The 20,980-nt window shown below is 35.0% G+C and overlaps 1 protein-coding gene across 5 annotated transcripts in view; it reads right to left on the bottom strand.

Annotated features, from left to right (window-relative positions):
• Positions 1-20,149, bottom strand: part of LOC148941823 (G protein-activated inward rectifier potassium channel 4-like) — a 187,633-nt gene extending 167,484 nt beyond the window's left edge. For 2 of the 5 annotated variants that reach the window (XM_089103695.1, XM_089103696.1), the window contains exons 1-2: positions 20,013-20,071; positions 7,364-7,579 (exon numbers count right to left, since the gene is read on the bottom strand). The gene's annotated coding sequence lies outside the window, so the exon portion shown is untranslated. Of the gene's footprint in view, positions 1-7,363; positions 7,580-20,012 lie in introns of all 5 variants that reach the window. The other 3 variants (XM_089103705.1, XM_089103702.1, XM_089103698.1) reach the window with 2 other exon arrangements.
• Positions 20,150-20,980: the final 831 nt, after the last annotated feature.

The raw sequence follows: 20,980 nt of genomic DNA, 5'->3' as shown, positions 1-20,980 counted from the left end.
ATAGAAGATAGAAAAAGTTATACATTGATCATGAAAAGTTAACTCAAGTCTGAATTTTCTCAAGTCTGTAAGTGTACTTCAACTTGTAAAATGGGTTTAGGAAGGACATTAAGAAAAGAACTTGTTCTGAAATGTCTTTTGAAAAGTATTGCTTAAACATCTCTCCATGTTTAAGTTAGGTTAGGTAAGGCTAGATTAAGTTATGTTAGGTTAGGTTAAGTTAGGTTAGGTTAGGTTAGCCTACGTACGCGCGCGTACATAAAAGAAATAAGTTCTAAATTTTTCATAGAAGATAGAAAAAGTTATACGTTGATCATGAAAAGTTAACTCAAGTCTGAATTTTATTAAAGAACTTACAGTTCAATTCTAATTTCTCCAGAGAAAAATAAAAATCTTCTACTTCACTTCTTAATTTCACAAAGACACAAAGAAATTTAAAGTTCTCTTCTGAATTTTCTTAGAGAAAAGAAAAGGATTTTCCGGCAAGTATGGTTAGGTTAGGTTAGACTAGATTAAGTTACGTTAGATTAGGTTAGGTTAAGTCAGGTTAGGTAAGTTAGATTAGGTTAGCTAAGTTAGGTTAGGTTAGCTAGTAAACATCTCTCCATGTTTAAGTTAGGTTAGGTTAGGTTAGGCTAGATTATGTTATATTAGGTTAAGTTAGGTTAGGTTAGCTAAGTTAGGTTAGGTTAGGTTAGCTAAGTTAGGTTAGGTTAGCTAGTAAACATCTCTCCATGTTTAAGTTAAGTTATGTTCAGTTAGGTTAGCCTACGTACGCGCGCGTACGTAGGCTAACCTAACATAACTTAGCCTAACCTAACATAACTTAATCTAGCCTAACCTAACCTAACTTAAACATGGAGAGATGTTTACTGGCTAACCTAACCTAACTTACAAGGTTAGGTTAGCCTATGTACGCGCGCGTACGTAGGCTAACCTAACCTAACCTAACTTAACCTAACCTAACATAACTTAATCTAGCCTTACCTAACCTAACTTAAACATGGAGAGATGTTTAAGCAATACTTTTCAAAAGACATTTCAGAACAAGTTCTTTTCTTAATGTCCTTCCTAAACCCATTTTACAAGTTGAAGTACACTTACAGACTTGAGAAAATTCAGACTTGAGTTAACTTTTCATGATCAATGTATAACTTTTTCTATCTTCTATGAAAAATTTAGAACAGTAATTTAAAATTTTTCCATCTCTTTGAGAAAAATCTGAACTGAAGTGGGAAATTTTAATTTTTTCTTGAAAAATATAATTGATCTGTAACTTATTTCTATTCTATGAAAAATTTAGAACAGTAATTTTAAATTTTTCCATCTCTTTGAGATTAATCTGAACTGAAGTGGAAAATTTTATTTTTTCTTGAAAAATAGAATTGATCTGTAACTTATTTCTTTTCATATGGATAGTTAGGAAAAGAACTTGAACTTTTCTTCACATCAATGAGAAAATTAGCTTCTTATCTTCATAGTGAAATATTCGTGATCAATGTGTAACTTTTTCTATCTTCTACAAAAAATTTGGAGGAGAACTTTAAATTTATGTCTTTGGGGAAACATTTGAACTGAAGTGGAACCTTTTTATATTATTAGGAAAAATAGAATTGATCAATAACTAATTTCTTTTTCATTTAGAAAATTCAGAAGAGAGCTTGAACTTTTCTTCACTTCATTGAGAAATTTCAAATAGAACTTTAAATTTCCTTGTGTCTTTGTGAAATTAAGAACTGAAGTGGAAGATTTTTATTTTCTTTGGAGAAATTAGAATTTAATTTTAAGTTCTTTAATAAAATTCAGAAGATAACTTGAACTTTCTATCTTCTATGAAAAATTTGGAACAGTATTTTAAATTTTTTAATCTCTTTGAGAAAAATCTGAACTGAAGTGGAAACTTGCATGATATAGTGGTGTGTACAAAAAAAAATCTGAACTGAATTGGAAACTTGCATGATATTGTGGCGTGCACAAAAGTTGTAAAGTAAAGTTGTGGTGAAAAGGATGGGTACCTCAACTTGTAAAATAGGTTTAGGAGGGACATTAAGAAAATAACTTGCTCTCAAATGCCTTTTGAAAAGTATTGCTTGGTGTTGTGGGCATTCAAAAAGCTGTGAAGTATAGTTCTGGGTGAAAAAGTTGGGTACTTCAACTTGTAAAATGGGTTTAGGAGTGACATTAAGAAAAAAAGTTGTAAAGTAAAGTTGTGGTGAAAAGGATGGGTACTTCAACTTGTAAAATGGGTTTAGGAGGGACATTAAGAAAGGAACTTGTTCTGAAATGCCTTTTGAAAAGTATTGCAAGGTGTTGGGGCATTCAAAAAGCTGTAAAATAAAGTTGTGGGTGAAAAGAATGGGTACTTCAACTTGTAAAATGGGTTTAAGAAGGACATTAAGAAAAGAACTTGTTCTGAAATGTCTTTGAAAAGTATTGCTTGATGTTGAGGCATTCAAAAAGCTGTAAGGTATAGTTGCGGGTGAAAAGCCTTGGTACTTCAACTTGTAAAATGTGTTTAGGAGGGACATTAAGAAAATAACTTGTTATAAAATGTCTTTTGAAAAGTATTTCTCGATGTCGGGTCATTCAAAAAGCTGGGACCTATAGTTCTGTGTGAAAAAAGTTGTGTTCTTGGAATTCTAAATTGGGCTTAGCAGGGGTTTTAAGAAAAAAGTTGCAAAGTAAGGTTGTGGTGTAAAGGATGGGTACTTCAACTGGTAAAGTGGTTTTAGGAGGGCCATTAAGAAAGGAACTTGTTCTGAAATGCCTTTTAAAAAGTATTGCTTGGTGTTTGCTGTAAAGGATGGGTACTTCAACTTGTAAAATGGGTTTAGGAAGGACATTAAGAAAAGAACTTGTTCTGAAATGCCCTTTGGAAAGTATTTCTTGGTGTTGAGACATCCAAAAAGCTGTAAAGTAAAGTTTTGTGTGAAAAGCATGGATGCTTCAACTTGTAAAATGGGTTTAGGATGGTCACTAAGAAAAGAACTTGTTCTGAAATGCGTTTAAAAAGTTTTGCTTGATGTTGGAGCATTCAAAAAGCTGTAAAGTAAAGTTTTGGGTGAAAAGGATGGGTACTTCAACTTGTAAAATAGGTTTAGGAGGGACATTATGAAAAGAATTTGTTCTGAAATGTCTTTGGAAAGTATTGCATGGTATTGGCGCATTCAAAAAAACCAAAAAGCTGTAAAGTAAAGTTGTGGGTGAAAAGGATGGATGCTTCAACTTGTAAAATGGGTCTAGGAGGGACTTTAAGAAAGGAACTTGCTCTGAAATGGCTTTTGAAAAGTATTGCTTGGTGTTGAGGTATCCAAAAAGCTGTAAAGTAAAGTTATGGGTGAAAAGGATGGGTACTTCAAGTTGGAAAAATGGGTTTAGGAAGAACATTAAGAGAAGAACTGGTTCTGAAATGCCTTTGAAAAGTATTGCTTGGTGTTGGAGCATTCAAAAAAGCTGTATAGTAAAGTTGTGGGTTAAAATGATGGGTACTTCAAAATGGGTTTTGGATGGACATTAAGAAAGGAACTTGCTCTGAAATGTCTTTTGAAAAGTATTTCTTGGTGTTGAGGTATCCAAAAAGCTGTAAAGTAAAGTTGTGGGTGAAAAGGATAGATGCTTCATGTTGGAAAAATGGGCTTAGGAGAGACATTAAGAAAGGAACTTGCTTTGAAATGCCTTTTGAAAAGTATTGCTTGGTGATGAGGTATCCAAAAAACTGTAAAGTAAAGTTGTGGGTTAAAAGGCTTCAAGTTGGAAAATGGGTTTGGGATGGACATTAAGAAAGGAACTTGCTCTGAAATGCCTTTAGAAAAGTATTTCTTGGTGTTGAGGTATCCAAAAAGCTGTAAAGTAAAGTTGTGGGTGAAAAGGATGGATGCTTCAAAATGGTTTTAGAAGGGACACTAAGAAAGGAACTTGCTCTGAAATGTCTTTTGAATAGTATTGCTTGGTGTTGGCTCATTCAAAAAGCTGTAAAGTAATGTTGTGGGTTGAAAAGGATGGGTACTTCAACTTGAAAAATGGGTTTAGAAGGGACATTAAGAAAGGATGTTGCTCTGAAATGCCTTTTGAGAGGTATTTCTTGGTGTTGAGGTATCCAAAAAGCTGTGAAGTAATGGTCTGGGTGATAAGGAAGGATGTTTCAACTTGTAAAATGGGTTTAGAAGGGATATTAAGAAAGGAACTTGCTCTGAAATGTATTTTCAAAAGTATTTCTTAGTGTTGAGGTATCCAAAACCTGTAAAGTAAAGCTGATGGTGAAAAGATTGGATGCATAAAGTCTGAAAATAGGCAAAGATGGGAAATTAAGAAAGGAACTTATTCGGGAATGCTATTCGAAATACATTCTTTGGTTTTGTTGTATACAAAAAGCTCTATTGTACCGGTGGTGGTGAAAAGGAAGTATGTGTCAAAGTAAAAATTAAACTGCCAATGGGAATTATGAAAGGAAGTTGCTCTAAAATGTGTTTTGACAAGTATATTTTTGTGTTAAGGTATTCAAAAAAGCTGTAAAATATAGTTTTGATTCAAAAGGATGGATGCTTCAAGTTGGAAAATGGGTTTAGAAGGGACATTATGAAAGGAAGTTGCTCTCAAATGCCTTTTGAAAGGTATTTCTTGGTGTTGAGGTATCCAAAAAGCTCTAAAGTAAAGTCGTGGGTGATAAGGATGGGTACTTCAACTTCGAAAATGGGTTTAAAAGGGACATTAAGAAAGGAACTTGCTCTGAAATGCCTTTTGAAAGGTATTTCTTGGTGTTGAGGTATCCAAAAAGCTGTAAAGTAAAGTTGTGGGTGAAAAGGAAGGATACTTGAAGGTGGAAAATGGGCTTAGAAGGGACATTAAGAAAGGAACTTGCTCTGAAAAGGGACATTAAGAAAGGAACTTGCTCTGAAATGCCTTTTGAAAGGTATTTCTTGGTGTTGAGGTATCCAAAAAGCTGTAAAGTAAAGTTGTGGGTGAAAAGGATGGGTACTTCAAGTTGGAAAATAGACTTCGAAGGGGCATTAAGAAAGGAACTTACTCTGAAATGTCTTTTGAAAAGTATTTCTTGGTGTTGAGGTATCCAAAAAACTGTAAAGTAAGGTTGTGGGTGAAAAGAATGGATGCTTCAAGTTGGAAAATGGGTTTAGAAGGGACATTATGAAAAGAAGTTGCTCTGAAATGCTTTTTGAAAGGTATTTCTTGGTGTTGAGGTATCCAAAAAGCTGTAAAGTAAAAATGTGGGTGAAAAGGATGGATGCTCCAAGTTGGAAAATGGGTTTAGGAGGGACATTACGAAAAGAACTTGCTCTGAAATGTCTTTTGAAAAGTATTTCTTGGGGTTGAGGTATCCAAAAAGCTGTAAAGTAAAGTAGTGGGTGAAAAGGATGGGTACTTCAACTTGTAAAACGGGTTTAGGAAGGACATTAAGAAAAGAACTGGTTCTGTAATGCCTTTGAAAAGTATTGCTTGGTGTTGGAGCATTCAAAAAGCTGTATAGTAAAGTTGTGTGTGAAAAGGATGGGTACTTCAACTTGTAAAATGGGTTTAGGATGGAATATTAAGAAACTAACTTGTTCTGAAATGCCTTTTGAAAAGTATTGCTTGGTGTTGGAGCATTCAAAAAAGCAGTGTAGTAAAGTCGGGGGTGAAAAGGATGGGTACTTCAACTTGTAAAATGGGTTTAGGAAGGACATTAAGAAAAGAACTTGTTCTGAAATGCCCTTTGAAAAGTATTGCTTGGTGTTAAAGCATTCAAGAAAGCTGTAAAGTAAAGTTGGAGGTGAAAAGGATGAGTACTTCAATTTGTAAAATGGGTTTAGAAAGGACATTAAGAAAAGAAATTGTTCTGAAATGCCTTTTGAAAAGTATTGCTTGGTGTTGGGCATTCAAAAAGCTGTAAAGTAAATTTGTGTGAGAAAGGGATGGGATAGTTCAATTTGTAAAATGGGTTTAGGAGGGACATTATGAAAAGAACTTGGTCTGAAATGCCTTTTGAATAGTATTGATTGGTGTTGTGGCATTCAAAAGATGTAAAGTATAGTTGTGGGTGAAAAGGATGGGTACTTCAATTTGTAAAATGGGTTTAGGAATGACATTAAGAAAATAACTGGTTCTGAAATGCCTTTGAAAAGTATTGCTTGGTGTTGGAGCATTCAAAAAAGAAGCATAGTAAAGTTGTGGGTGAAAAGGATGGGTACTTCAACTTGTAAAATGGGTTTAGGATCGACATTAAGAAAATAACTTGTTCTGAAAAGATATAATAAAGCCTTAAAAAAGTATTAAAATTGGGGGGGCTCAGGGGCCTTTGGGGCGTCGGGGGCCCTTTGGGAGCCCGGGGGACCTTTGGGGGCCGGGGGCTTCCTTCGGGGTTGGGGTAGGGGGATTGGAGCCCTTTGAGCATGGGGTATGGGATCTCACGACACTGTTCAAATGAACTTTTGCATTATAACGACCAAAGAGTTTTACCCTTAAATCCTCTTCTAAAATATCTTCTAAAATCATCTTTTAATATGTCTCTAACTGTTTTGCTGAAATAATTCCCTAAAATGTCTAAAACGGTTTCGCCCAAATAACCCCTAAACGTAATTTTTGTGCGTTCCTTTTGTTTTTGGCATCCCTGCGCTGTCGCATTTGAAATTACTTGGAAACCCTTTCGTGAATAAATAATTCCCCTTAGAAACAACAAATTAATTCCCCTTTCGTGACAAATCAATCAACCATGACATCATCTGTCAAACATTAAAAAACATTCACCCGGCAAACATTTTTCATGGAAGAACTCCAAAGATATTAATAAACATTCGCTAGGAAACAATTCTCTTTGAAACACTTGGCCAAAACAACAAGATCAAATAAATCGACCTTTTGGTAATTTAGGTCATTGACCCACTTCGATTATGCAATCATTCTCCTTGGGGATTCCATGCCCATATTTGGTGTGCTGACAGAGTTAGACTAAATTGTAGATGGCAGCAGGGGTGAGCAATGGGAGTTGGAACCCCCTTTCTACTGTTATATCTAATGATTGGTATCGAGGCAAAATCTTAAGAATCACATTTGAAGGACAGGTAGGCTATATGGCAAACAACCTCGAAGCCAACCTCGCAAGAGATGGTGCGACATCTTGAATGGCCAGAACCTCCCCTAACTCCTGCGTTTTGCGTCAGACAGAACCAAATATCATCCCCATAATCAAAAACTAGTGAGAACAGAAGCCCCAATAAAGCCACAAAGGTCGAATGGGATATAAGTCTAAGTCAGGCCATAAAGATGCCTCAATTCTGGCTTCAGGACCAAGGGAACAGATACTGAAAATAAATTTGTTTTCATTGGCGTTCTTTTTTGTCTTTTTAGAAAGTACTTCAAAATGTCATCTTACCAAGTTGTTAAACACCAATATAATACATCAAAATCCTTTTAGTGAATCAGTTGACCAATAATTAGCTCTTTTCAAGACTGTAGCATGATGGAAATCCTTATGGCTGCAGCCCAAGACGAAGGCCAAAAATTATGCATGTTTTCAGTCCATTTATTTGAAAAATCTTTATTGTACCTACCTTCCAAAGTTCTGTAGCACTAATATTGAAAATACTGCCTGCAAAATTTTTTCTAATTTACAAATTGTTTCTAATCTACAATTTTTTTTCCGATTTACACTCTTTTTTCAATGCTAAGAAACCAAAAAATTACAAGTAATATTTTTTATAGCCGACAAAAAGAACAATATTAATCAAAAACAAAGAAAAATTAAATCATATGACTTTTGCCAAATTTGAAACTGTTTTATGAAAATTAAAGAGCTACATCAATTTGACAAGAACCAAATTAATATTGTAATTTATACTTAAAATGAACAGAAATTACTATCGATGAACTAACCAAAACGACCAGAAATTATAATGAATGATCAAATAAACTCCTTACATTCTAAGTAGGTAAAAATATAAGATCAGGACAAAAACTTTATAAGTCTTCTTAAGGTCATTCTTTAGTGTTTTATAATATTTATACTTTTAAGGGAATCACAGGGATGAATGTCATTATACTTTAAACTTTCCGTAATTTCGTCTGTTTTGATTAGTTCAATTTTAAGTTAATTTATTTATTAAATATCTGAGGGCAAGGCCGTATCCAGGGGGGGGGGGGGTTACCCGGTTTCAACACCCCCCCCCCCCGAAATTTTTGACCGAGTCGAAAATAAGTCAAAAATTAGTAAAACCTAGGTAAAAATAAGTAAAATTAGTCGAAAACTGAGTCAAAAATTAGTAAAATCCCCCCCCCCGAAAATGTCAAAAATTAGTAAACCCTCCCCCCCGAAAAAAAAATCCTGGATCCGCCCTTGTCTGAGGGCACTGTATAGTAGTTGCCTCCCCCAAGTCACTCAACGTTTCCCCGGATGGTACATAGGCTAAAGCATTACAGATATGAAGGGTATCTCCAGAAGAGGTATAGAGCAAAAGGGGACATTGTCCCTAGCAGTCCAAAATAGAAACTGGGGCACCCTCGCCCAGAGCCGTAAATAGAGGAGGAGAAGGGGGAACTCCCTTGAATGTACACTCAGCAGGACCCACCGGCGTGTGGACACGTCCTGTGAGTTACAAACCTTCCTCCAACAATGGGTTAAATTGCATGGGGACGCAGAACACCCTTGTGGGAGGATACTCTATTGGAGGAAAACTACTACAGAGCGTAAGATCAAGTTCTATGGACAACGACCCCAGGAAAGGGCAGCATCCACCCTGTCGGGGTACCTACAAGATTGGGGACCTTGCTGTCAACTCTATTTCCTCTTGAGGAGTGGCGACCCTTGAGGAAATTGTAGCCTAGTAAACGATATAGCATTTACATGGGATTATGATTAATGGATTAATTTGATTAATGGAGTCTGTTTGGGTGAGGATTTTCGAATTCAAAAATCTCTTCCTATCTAATTTATCTACTAAGGGTTGCCTCTCCGTAGTAGCATAATATCTAGGCATGAATATATAATGAATCGGAGGTAATAGGCTTAAGATTGTCTCTGAAGGAGCTTGACTCTTGTCGATATATTCTAGGACCACTGGGTCGATATGATCACCCCTGGGAAAAAAACAAACAAACAAATAAACACGCATCCCTGACCTTTCTTCTGGCAAAAAATGGAAAATTCAGCATTTTTATAGGTAGGAGCTTGAAACCTCTAAAGTAGGGTTCTCTGATACGCTGAATATGATGGTGTGATTTTCATTAAGGTTCTATAACTTTTAGGGGTTATTTCCCCCTTTTTTGGAAAATCAGCCAAATTTTCTCAGGCGCATAACTTTTGATGGGTAGGATTAAACTTAATGAAACTTGTATATTTGAAATCAGCATTAAAATCTAATTCTTTTAATGCATTTATTTGTATCAAAATACCGTTTTCTAGAGTTTCGGTTACCATTGAGCCGGGCCGCTCCTTACTTACAGTTCGTTACCACGAACTGTTTGATAAGAGCATCTCCAACTGCTGAAAACTGTGTTGTGACCAAGATGGGTACAGGCTTGCACAAAGTCCTAATTCAACAGTAGGTAACTGGGACTGTCCAATTCTAAGCCGGTTTAAGCGCTTTCGTATAAACTTGAGAATATGTGTTGGTCTCCGTCCTGCACTGGTTCTGAAAAAATTACTTTTCCTGAAGCCACAATAATTTCAATGATTTAAAGAACACGAGAAGTAGAACTTGAATTACGAAAATAAAAAACAACTGTTGATCAATATTTTTAAAGACAAATAGAGACACTTTGAACTAAGCTTATCAGGAGTTTCAAAAACTCATATCACAGGGCAAGGAAACATGAAATTAGGCTATATAGAATTCATTTACTCAGGTAGACACAAAATAAGGATGATGATGAATAAGAAAGTCGCTAAGTCCTGTTTGGGCTGGTAAGGTATTAATAATACAATGTTAGTCACTCATTTTATGACTAAAAAATGCAGGGTATCAGTCATAGTAGTATATGCCCTTGTGGAACTGACTGACGGAGATAGCAGGGTCTCGGATGATTTTTACTTACAGTTACAGGAACAAATAGACGGGGTATAGGTAGAAACATGCGTTTTTATAAGAAAATTTTATCAGGAAATTTTATTTTATCCTATCCTATGTAAATCTGGTTTAGGGAAAGAAAATGGTAATGGTTACAGATTACTGCAATTTTGATGATATAACAATCTATTTATAACCAATATTGTATTTGTTCATGAAATGACCCATAAATTAACATGGTATCCACACGATGGTAAGACAGCTGACCTTATTTATTATGTTATTGTAAACTGAAGACTGGCAAGATCAGTTCAAGATATTAGGGTTTACAGAGGGGATGTTATTAATATTAAAAGTAAAGGTCACCCCTAGTTGTGTATAGGGTGTATTTAAAGATGAAATTTCAGAAAGTGGACTACCTTGTAGGAAGTTAAGACGTTGATAGACTCTACGATAAGAGTTTAAGAGAAACATTCCAGGAACAATTGAATACCAAACTGAAAAGTTTAAAATTTGACAGTGTAGACGACAGATGGAGGAATTTTAGGAAAATAAAAGGCTTATAGAAGAATTATTTGAGGGACAGATCACATGAAAATAAGAAGAATGTATAAAAAATGGAGTAAGCTTCAAAATATGAACTAAGAAGGTTTGAAGTGGAGACCAGGGATTAAATTGTCGACGACCTGGAAGATACAGCTGGACTACACAATACTAAAATATTGTACTAGCATGTTGATAAATTTAGAGGGAATAGTCAATTTGGACTTTCCCAGTTAAAGATAGGAATAGGAGAGTGGTAATGAAGGAGTTAAAGAGAGATGGGCGGAATATTTTGTGAATTTTCTAAACCGGGATAGCGTTACAAGAAAGATATAGAAGAAAATAAAACGTTTGCGACACCTTGGATGTGAAGGAAGATTTATTTTGTGGGGAAGAACTATTGACAGTGCTAAAATAATAAAACAATTATAAGGCCCCAGGTGCTAATAGTGCGGTAACTGAGTTTCTTAGATATGTGGCTATGAAGTTAGAAATTTGTTACTGAAGACTATGAATATAATTATTGAAAAAAAGGAAGTACTTAGTGACATTAGATAGAGGCTAATTAAACCCTGTATAAGAAAAATGATAAAGAGTGAGCTTAGCAATTATAGAGGCATCAGCTTATTTTCTGTAGGTAAGAGATTATTAAGAATGATGATACTTTTTAGACTTAGGGATGCTGTAGACAAGATTTTAAGAGAAGAACTGTGCAGTTTTAGGAAGAATAGAAGATGTGTTGACCAAATTTTCACTCTTAAGTTAATAGTTAAGAAGTACATGAGTCATCAAACACCTTTAGTCCTCAGTTTCAAACACTTCATGGTAACAAACTGTATGTAAAGAGTGACCCGGCTGAATAGTAACTGAAACTCTAAAAAACGGAATTTTGGTACAAATAGATACTTCAAAAGAAGAAAATTTTTATGCTGATTTAAAAATATACAAGTTTCATCAAGTTTAGTCCAACCCATCAAAATTTACGAGCCTGAGAAAATTTGCCCTATTTTTGACAAAAGGGGGAGACACCCCCTAAAAGTCATAGAATCCAAATGAAAATCACACCGTCAGATTCAGCATATCAGAGAATCCTACTGTAGATGTTTCAAGCTCATATCTGCACAAATGTGGAATTTTGTATTTTTTTCCAAAAGGAAGATTACGGATGAGTATTTTTTTGTTTTTTTTTGGTTTTTGGTTTTTTTCCCAGGGGTTTTCGTATAGACCCAGTGGTCCTAGAATTTTGTAAGAGGAATCATTCCAACGTAAATTAAAAGTTCTAGTTCCCTTTTTAAGTGATCAAAAAATTGTAGGGCAACTAGGCCCCCTCCCACGCTCATTTTTTTCCCAAAGTCACCGGACTAAAATTTTGAGATAGCCATTTTGTTCAGCATAGTTGAAACATCTAATAGCTATGTCTTTGAGGACGACTTAATCCCCCACAGTTCCCAGGGGAAGGACTGTAAGTTATGAACTTTGCCCTTTGTTCATTTATAGCATTGGTTATTGGTAAGTATACAGGCGTGTTCAGGGGAGGATTTTTTCTATGGGAGCTGGAGGGGTTGGGTTACATGGGAAGATATTTACACTGAAGAATTTTTCACGGAGAAAGAAAATTTCCATGAAGGGGATGTTGGGTTTCCGAGCATTATTTAAAAAACAATCAGAAATTAAATTAAAAACAAGATTTTTCAACTGAAAGTAAGGAGTAACATTGAAACTTAAAACGAACATAAATTATTACATACATGAGGACGTTCATCCCCTCCTCAATACCTCCCTCTTTACGCTAAAGTATTTTTAATAATAATAAGTAATAATTTGTTTGTGTTATTTTCCGGCCAATCTTAGCATTTAATTTTACCTTAAGAAGCTACATAACCAGATTCTAATGTGATAATAAAGCCAAAGATATTGTATTTCTTCGGCTTGTGGTTGTTATTTAAAAAAGAAAGGAATAACATTAAAACGTAAAACAAACATAAATTATTACGTATATCTTTTAAAGATCTTTTCCTTCATTCATTTCAGTCGTTTGAGAATAGATGAAATTGTGACTATCATTTGCATAGAAATAGTTTTGACTTCTTCGACCGTTTTGTTATCATGCTTTACTAAATTAGTTCCGCAAATATCGCTAATTCAAGTTACGTGGGAGAATCTTTCCATGGAGATAATTTCTCGTGGGGGAAGGGAATTTTCCGTGGGGGAGGGATCTGGATTTCCATACATTATTTAAAAAGCGATCAGTAATTGAATAAAAACAAGTTTTTTCAACTGAAAGTGAGAAGCAACATTAAAACTTAACAGGAACAGAAAATATTACGTATATGAGATGGGTAGCCTCTCCTCAATAGCTAGTTCTTACGCTAAAGTTTCTTTTTTTAATTTTTATTATTCTAAAAAGAGGTTATTATTCTAATTAAAGAGCCTGTGGGATTCAGGAATGATTCTTATGCAACTAGAAAAAAGAATCAAACCTAGGTTATTATAAGGTAATTAGGCTATTAGTTAAAAAAAAGTAAAATTAATAACCAAATTTCGTTTTAATTATTATTGTACTGTGAGCCAAATTCAAAACCTACATTCATTCAAAAACGTTCAGAAATTAAATAAAAAAAACAAGTTTTTTAACTAAAAGTAAGGAGCGACATTAAAACTTAAAACAAACAGAAATTATTCTATATATGAAAGGAGCTGTTCCCTGCTCAACGCCCCACTCTTTACGTCAAAGTTTTTTTTATTGTTTAATAAGCAGAGTTGTGAGAAAGAGTCAAACTTTAGCGTTTTAATGTCGCTCCTTACTTTCAGTTAAAATAAATTATTTTTTAATTTAATTATATATTATGAGTAAGCGTTCAGTTCAGCTGATATAAGAGATTTAGCGAAGGTATTTTCCTTGTATGGTATAGCAGACAAATGGTGGCTGGCATTTACCCCTCCCCCCAATTACCCCCCTGAAAATAACCCCCTCCGGAAAATACCCCCCCCCCGAAAAATATCCTCCTAGAAAATACACACCCCCCCGTGGAAAATACCCCCAGAAAATACCCATCCACGGAAAATCCCCCCGGAAAATACCCCTCCCCGGAAAATACCCCCCGTGGAGAAAACCCCCCTCAACATGGATAAAATTGCCGAGGATTTAGAAGATGCAGCTAGACGGCATAATAGTAAAATATTGTACTGGCACTTTAACAAATTGAGAGGGAGTAGTCAATCCGGACTTGTCCCAGCTAAAGATAGGAATGGGGTGGCAATTAGCGATAAGACAAAAGCTAAAGCGAGATGGGCCGAACATTTCGAGAATTTGCTTAACCGAGATAGAGTTGCAGGAAAAAATATAGAGGAAAATGAAAAAGTTTGTGATACCTTGGATGTGAAGGAAGATTTGTTTTGTGAGGAGGAATTAGAAAAAGTACTAAAAGGATTAAAGAATAATAAGACTCCAGGTGCTGATAGGGTAGTAAATGAGTTTCTTAAATATGGTGGCTCTGAGGTTAGAAATAAGTTATTGAAGATTATGAATATGATTTTTGAAAAAGGGGAAGTACCTAATGATTTTAGGAAAACCTTAATTAAGCCACTTTATAAGAAAGGTGATAAAAGTGAGTGTGGTAATTATCGAGGCATTAGTCTAGTCTCTGTAGGTAGCAAATTGCTTAGTAATATGATACTTTTTAGACTGAGAGATGCCGTAGACAAAGTTTTAAGAGAAGAGCAGTGCGGTTTTAGAAAAGGTAGAGGATGTGTTGACCAAATTTTCACTCTTAGGTTAATAATTGAGAAGTGCCTAAGTTTTCAAACACCTTTGGTTCTCAGTTTTATATATTATGAGCAAGCGTTAGATTCTGTTGAAAGAAGAGCTTTAGTAAATGTTTTATCCTTGTATGGTATACAAGACAAACAAATTAAAGGGATTAATGTTATGTAAGAGAGTAACACATCTGCGGTTAAGATATGAAATGAGGTTAGCAGCTGTTTTTGTATTGAATCAGGAGTTAAGCAGGGTTGTGTTTTATCCCCCTGTATATGGATTATTTTGATGGACTTTGTTTTAAGGAGCACAGGAAAGGCAATGGGAGACCACGGAATCAAATGGGGAGGAAAAAGTCTCCTGGACTTGGATTATGCTGATGATTTAAGCATCCTAGATGAAAGTGTGAGCAAAATGAATGAAGTTTTCGAGGTTTTGCGAGTTCAGGGTGCTAGTATTGGTTTGAAAATTAATGTTAGGAAGACTAAGTCACTAAGGTTAGAAATAAGTGAAGATGAAAAGGTGACGTTGGGTAATGAAAAGATTGGTCAGGTGGGCAGCTTCACTTACCTTGGTAGTATTATTAGTGACATTGGTGGGACCAGTGAAGATGTTAAAAATAGAATAGCCAAGGCTCAAGGTGTTTTTTCACAGTTAAAAAAAGTCTGGAAGAATAGGAAGATAAGTCTGCAAACCAAGATTAGAATCTTAGAAGCTACAGTGATGACAGTGGTCAAATATGGCTCTGAAGCATGGACGCTCCGAAAAGTGGATGAAGATTTGCTAGATGTTTTCCAGAGAAATTGCTTAAGGATTGTTCTGGGTACCCGGCTGACTGACCGTATTTCAAACAATAGGCTATACGAAAAATGTGGTTCAATACCGCTTTCTAGGTCTATAATGAGAGAAAGGTTGAGGTGGTTAGGGCATGTTGTTCGGATGAAGGATGACAGATTGCCGAAGATTGTTCTTTTGATCTAGATTTGATCTTTTGTCTAGATGGATTTCAACCATCTAGGGCTAAACGGAAAGCAGGTCGTCCCCATATGGGGTGGGAGGACGTCATAAAGAATGATTTAAAGGAAATGGGAACTTCATGGGCGGGTGTAAAGAGGGAGGCTTTGAATAGATTGGAGTGGAGGAGGAGTGTGCGTAGCTGTGTTGACCTCAGGCTGCGATGAGTTATTAGTAGTAGTAGTAGTAGTAATTTCCGGTGGAGGAAAGAATTTTGGTACTTGTGTATTATGAGGCACTCATTCAAGTTTACGCTGTGTAAGATTCGAGAACACACCGGTTTTGTCGTTAGTTTCTTCGTTACTTTAGAAATAAATTTGGGCTATAGATTTGCAGATTGGGGGGGGGGGTAAAGTATAGTGGGTCAGCATGCATAATGTATTTGGTACAATTTTTCTGCATATTAAATAGATTGATAAATAGGTGTAATTTAAAGCCACATATACGGCCATGAAGACAGTAAAATAACATAAATGACAGGCACAAATAACATAAACTTTGATCATCCACCATTATTAAACACTAGAATGAAACGCCACTTAAACCTAGTAATAGTATTTAGTATTTGGAAAAACGGTCATTGAAAAAAAACAAAAAACACTTAACACTTGGAAAAATACTTAAATGAAATATTATATTTACTTTATACTGGGATTTTTTTTTTTTTTTTTTTTAGTTAACAAAATTTCCAGATACTTGGCTATTCTTCTATAATTTTTTAGTGGCCATATACCTAGAAAAAATTGTTTTCTGACTTCAAACTATCCAAATAATTTACCCCTCCCCCCCCTTTATGTGCAAATAAATAGCCCAAATTGTATACCTCCCATATATTCTGTCACTTGTCTTTGTCTTGTCTCGCGCTAAGCTGAAACAAACTAACGAAGAAACCGGTTTTGTTCTCGAGTTTTACAAAGCGTAATCTTGAGTGAGTGACCCATAAAAAACAAGTACCAAAACTCCTTCCTCCTACGGAAATTAAGAAATTAAAGCTCAAATAAAATTCTCAAATTTGAAAAGCCTTCTTTTCCAGGGGGAGGGAGGGGTCTTTTCCGCGCGGGGGTGGGGTTATTTTTCGCCAGGGGTGTTTTCTGGAGGTATTTTCTGGGGGGGTATTTTCTGCGTAGGGTATGTTCCGGGGGGAGTATTTTCCGGAGGGTAATCGCAGGGCGGGGGGGGGGGTAAACATCTAGAACCGAGACAAATACATCAAAGTAATTAGTGCTATGTTCGGGAATAACACTGGTACGGTTAAGGTAGAAAATGAGATTAGTAGCTGGTTTACTATTGAGTCTGAAGTTAAGCAGGGTTGTGTTCTTTCCATATTTAACTGGATCCTTTTCATGCACATGTCTTAAGGAGCACATGAAAGGCAATGGGAGACCATGGAATCAAATGGGAAATGAAAACTCTCCTGTTTTTAGATTAGGCTGATGATTTAAGCATCGTAAATGAAAGAGTGAGCAAAATAGATGAACTTTTGGAGGTTTTGCAAGTTTAGGGTGCTAGAATAGGTTTAAAAATTAAAGTTAAGAAGACCAAGTTGCTAAGGCTAGGAATAGGTGAAAATGAAAAGGTGACGTTAGGTAACGAAAAGATCGATCAACTGGATAAATTCACTTACTTTGATAGTATCAAACAGTTCGTGATACCGAACTGTAAGTAAGAAGCAACACGGCTCAATAGCAATAAAACTCAAAAACAGAATTTTGATATTAATAAATATTTCAAAAAATGGGATTATTATGCTGATTCCAAAAGTATAAGATTGCTTAATGTTACCCATAAAAGGCCGAGAGAACGAGAAAATTTGCCTTTTTTGGAAAAAGGGAAGGAACACCCCCTAAGAGTCAAAGGATCTTAATGAAAACTACGCCATCAGATTTAGCGTTACAGAAAACCCTATTGTAGAAGTTTCTTGTATTTTCTTGTAATTTTGTATTTTTTGTCAGAAGAAAGATCACGGGTGTTTGTTTATTGATTTTCTTTATTTATTTTTCTTTTCCCAAGGTTAGATCATATCAAAGCAGCAGTCCTAGAACATTGGGAAAGGGTTCATTTGAACGGAAATTATAAGTTTTAGAGCTATTTTAAAGTGATCGAAAATATTGGAGGGCAACTAGCCCCCCTCTCACGCCCCTTTTTTCTCCAAAATCATCCGATCAAAATTTTGAGATAGCCATTTTACTTAGCATAGTTAAAAAGTCCTAAAAATGGTGCCTTTGGATATAACATGACTCCCCCCCCCCAAAAAAAAAAACCTTGGAGGATAGTTCTACCCGTGCAGCCATTTAAACATGGGCCTCTCAATTACTCGGACTATCTGTATTCCCTTTTCTCTCTCTACAATTAGCCATGTCTTGATCCATACTGCAAAATACTTGATTTTCAATTTCGTTGATTTTGAATTCAAAATCAAGTATTTTGTAGTTGGCATCAAGACACGGCTAATTGTAGAAAGAGAAAAGCCAAGACAGATAGTCCAAGTAATTGAAAGGCAAATGTTTAAATGGCTCCACGGGTAAATGAGGGGAGTAAGTATGACTCTATTATTGGACAAATACTTCTTTGTTAGTTATAAAAATTAAATTAAGTGATAATTTTGCCCATTGTTGATGTACAGTATTTGCTATTAGGAAGTATGCAAATATATATCTGAGGGAGGAAGATTTTGTGCTTGGGATTGGTTTTCACAAGGATACTTTTACACGTGGAGGGCAATTTCCGGGTGTGAACTTTCCAGGGAAAATTTTACACTGTGGACATTTGACAAAATTCCTGTACAAAACTCTTTTTATTTGTCTTACTTTGGCTTTGCCTATTCACATTTGCATGTGGAGATGTTCCGGGGAATTGTCATAGGGAAATTTTGTGCGTGTTTTAATTTCCAGGAAATAATTTCCATGGAAGGGGGGTTTTTAGAGTAATAGAAAAAACGATTAGAACTTAAACTCTTTTTCAAATGAAAGCATGCTAAGGAGAATTTTTCAGGCTGAATCTTCTGCAAGAAATTTTACGGAGTGGGAGGGGGGGGATGTTCAACGAGGCTAGAATTGTCCAGAAGAAATTTTACTGGGAGGGTGTATTTTAAGTGAGAGGAACTTTCTGAGGAGGAGGTCCCCGTAAGGAGAGGGTATTTTTCATATTACCGGCAATATTTGAAAAACAATTAGAAATTAAATAAAAAAACAAGTTTTTCAACTGAAAGAAAGGAGCAGCATTAAAACTCAAAAGGAACAAAAATTAATCCGTATATGAAGGGGTTACTCTTTCCTCAATACCTTGCTCCTTACGCTAAAGTTTTTACTATTTTTCCCATTTTCTCAAGAACGACTCCTGAAACACAAGGGCCGTTTAATTAGAAAAGGAATCTTTTAAAAGTGCTAAGAACTATAACGTGAGGGGTAACCCCTTCATATGCGGAATAATTTTTGTTCGTTTTGAGCCTTAATGTTGCTCCTTACTTTTTAGTTGAGAAAACTTGTTTGTTTTTTTATTTAATCAAACAGTTCTTGGTAACGAACTGTAAGTAAGGAGCGACCCGGCTCAATGGTAACCGAAACTCTTAAAAACGGAATTTTGATATCAATAGATATATCAAAAGAATCAGATTTTAATTCTGATTTCAAAATATAAGTTTCATCAAGTTTAATCTTATTATGAAGTTTGTTATGAACTTTGCCTATTGCTTACATATTGTATTGATTATTGGGAAGTATACAGACATTTTCAGGAAGGATTTTTTTCTGGTGGGGGGGGGGGCTGGAGGAGGGGGCTAATCGGGAGAATCTTTCCGTGGAGGATGTTTCTTTGGGGTAAGTGAAATTTCTATGAAGGGGGTGCCGGATTTCCAAGCATTATTTAAAAAACGATCAGAAATTAAATTTAAAAAAAAAACAAGTTTTCCAACTGAAAGTAAGAAGCAACATTAGAACTTAAAACGAACAGAAAATATTACGTATATGAGGGGGTTCTCCCCCAAGTCAATACATCGCTCTTTACGCTACAATTTTTTTTTTTTAGTGCTTTCGAAAGAGCTATCTATTCTAATTAAACGGCCTTTGTGATTCAGGGCTGATTAAAGCGGATCAACCAAATCAATTCAAAAGAAAAATAAATTATGTAGCCCTAATTTATTATGATGTGCAACAAGAAGAAAAACTTTAAATTTTTTTGTAGCGTAAATGTTCAATAATTGGTTTAGTTCCAAAAATCAGAAACTAAAACAAATTTAAAATTATTATTTCGTAGATTTACCTCCCAAAACAAAGTATGAAATTCAAGTCAATTAAGAAGACATAGTGCCTCACAAATTTTGATAAAATAAAGGAATCGTCTCTTAAATTCATATTTTTTTTGATCTTTGACTGCAGAGTACGTTGAGTTGCTTTCATTTGCCTCGTTACCATGTTTGGTTTGTTAATGTTTAAAATACCGCCAACGTTAAAACAAGAGATATATTTGATAGGAAAACTCCCCTTGATGTTCTTAAAATTATTTGACTTTGGAAGTAGAAAAACTCAATAGACCTTCTAGATGAAGTGTAATAAATTTCTAAGATGGGTTTTGCCGCTATACACAACCACCGCCTGAACTAACAACTGTGTTTTCAAAGTTTTGTAAACACAATGTTTATGTGTTTAATTTGCAAATTTGATTTGCTAAATCAAATTTAATTTGCTAAAATTTGCAAAAATGTAACTCACAGTTTGTCCATTTTTGCCGGAAACTTCCTTCCAAAATACAGACTATTGTATGACAAAACTTCTTATTGAGTTCAATTACAAGAGCAAAGATAACACTGTTTATTTTATGCTGTAATTTGCCAGATTGTAAATGATAACGATATTTTCCATGTTTAGATATTTTTTGGAATTTTAATGTAAACAGCATGCATTTAACACTGAAATTTTTGAATAAATCGGTTCTTATCTTGTAACTAAAGTTTAATAATTGAAAGTTTAAAATTTTATTATTGAAAGTTTGTTATTGTAGTGAGTCATTCACTAATTCAATACAACGTTGTTGTTTTTTATTTGTTTTTGTTATTGATAACACATCTAGGATTCACCTTTGACTGAATTAAATAAAAAAAACAAGTTTTTTTTAACTGAAAGTAAGGAACGACGTTAAAACTTAAAACGAACAGAAATTATTCCGTATATGAAGGGGGCTGTCCCCTCCTCAACGCATTGCTCTTTACGCTAAAGTTTTTTTATTGTTTAAAAAAATAGAGTTGTGAGAAAGTCAAACTTAGCATAAAGAGCAACGCGTTGGGGAGGGGACAGCCCCCTTCATAAATGGAATAATTTCTGTTCGTTTTAAGTTTTAACGTCGTTCCTTACTTTCAGTTAAAAAACTTGTTTTTTTTTAATTTTTGAACGTTTTTGAATTAATGCAGGTTTTGATTTTGGCTCACCGTACATGAATAATTAAAACAAAATATGCATATTATATTTGGTTAAATGGCTTTTTCGAAACTTGTTTAATTTTATTTACGAACGTTTTTATTAGTAATAAATATACGTAACTTAGAATTAACTTACGTAACGAACTTCTATATGCATAAATTTTTAACACGTATATTAGGGGGTTCGCCCCCTAGTCAATACCCTGCTCTTTAAACTATAGTTCGAATTTTTTTCCAGTTCTTTAAAAATGACCTCTTAATCAC

This window comes from Artemia sp. Qi Xiang Cuo, chromosome 17 (assembly GCF_049724085.1).
Source record: "Artemia sp. Qi Xiang Cuo chromosome 17, ASM4972408v1, whole genome shotgun sequence".
In the NCBI taxonomy this organism is placed as follows: Eukaryota; Metazoa; Arthropoda; class Branchiopoda; order Anostraca; family Artemiidae; genus Artemia; species Artemia sp. Qi Xiang Cuo.
Note: the sequence above shows the minus strand (reverse complement) of the source record. Positions and strands in the feature narration are given on the sequence as shown.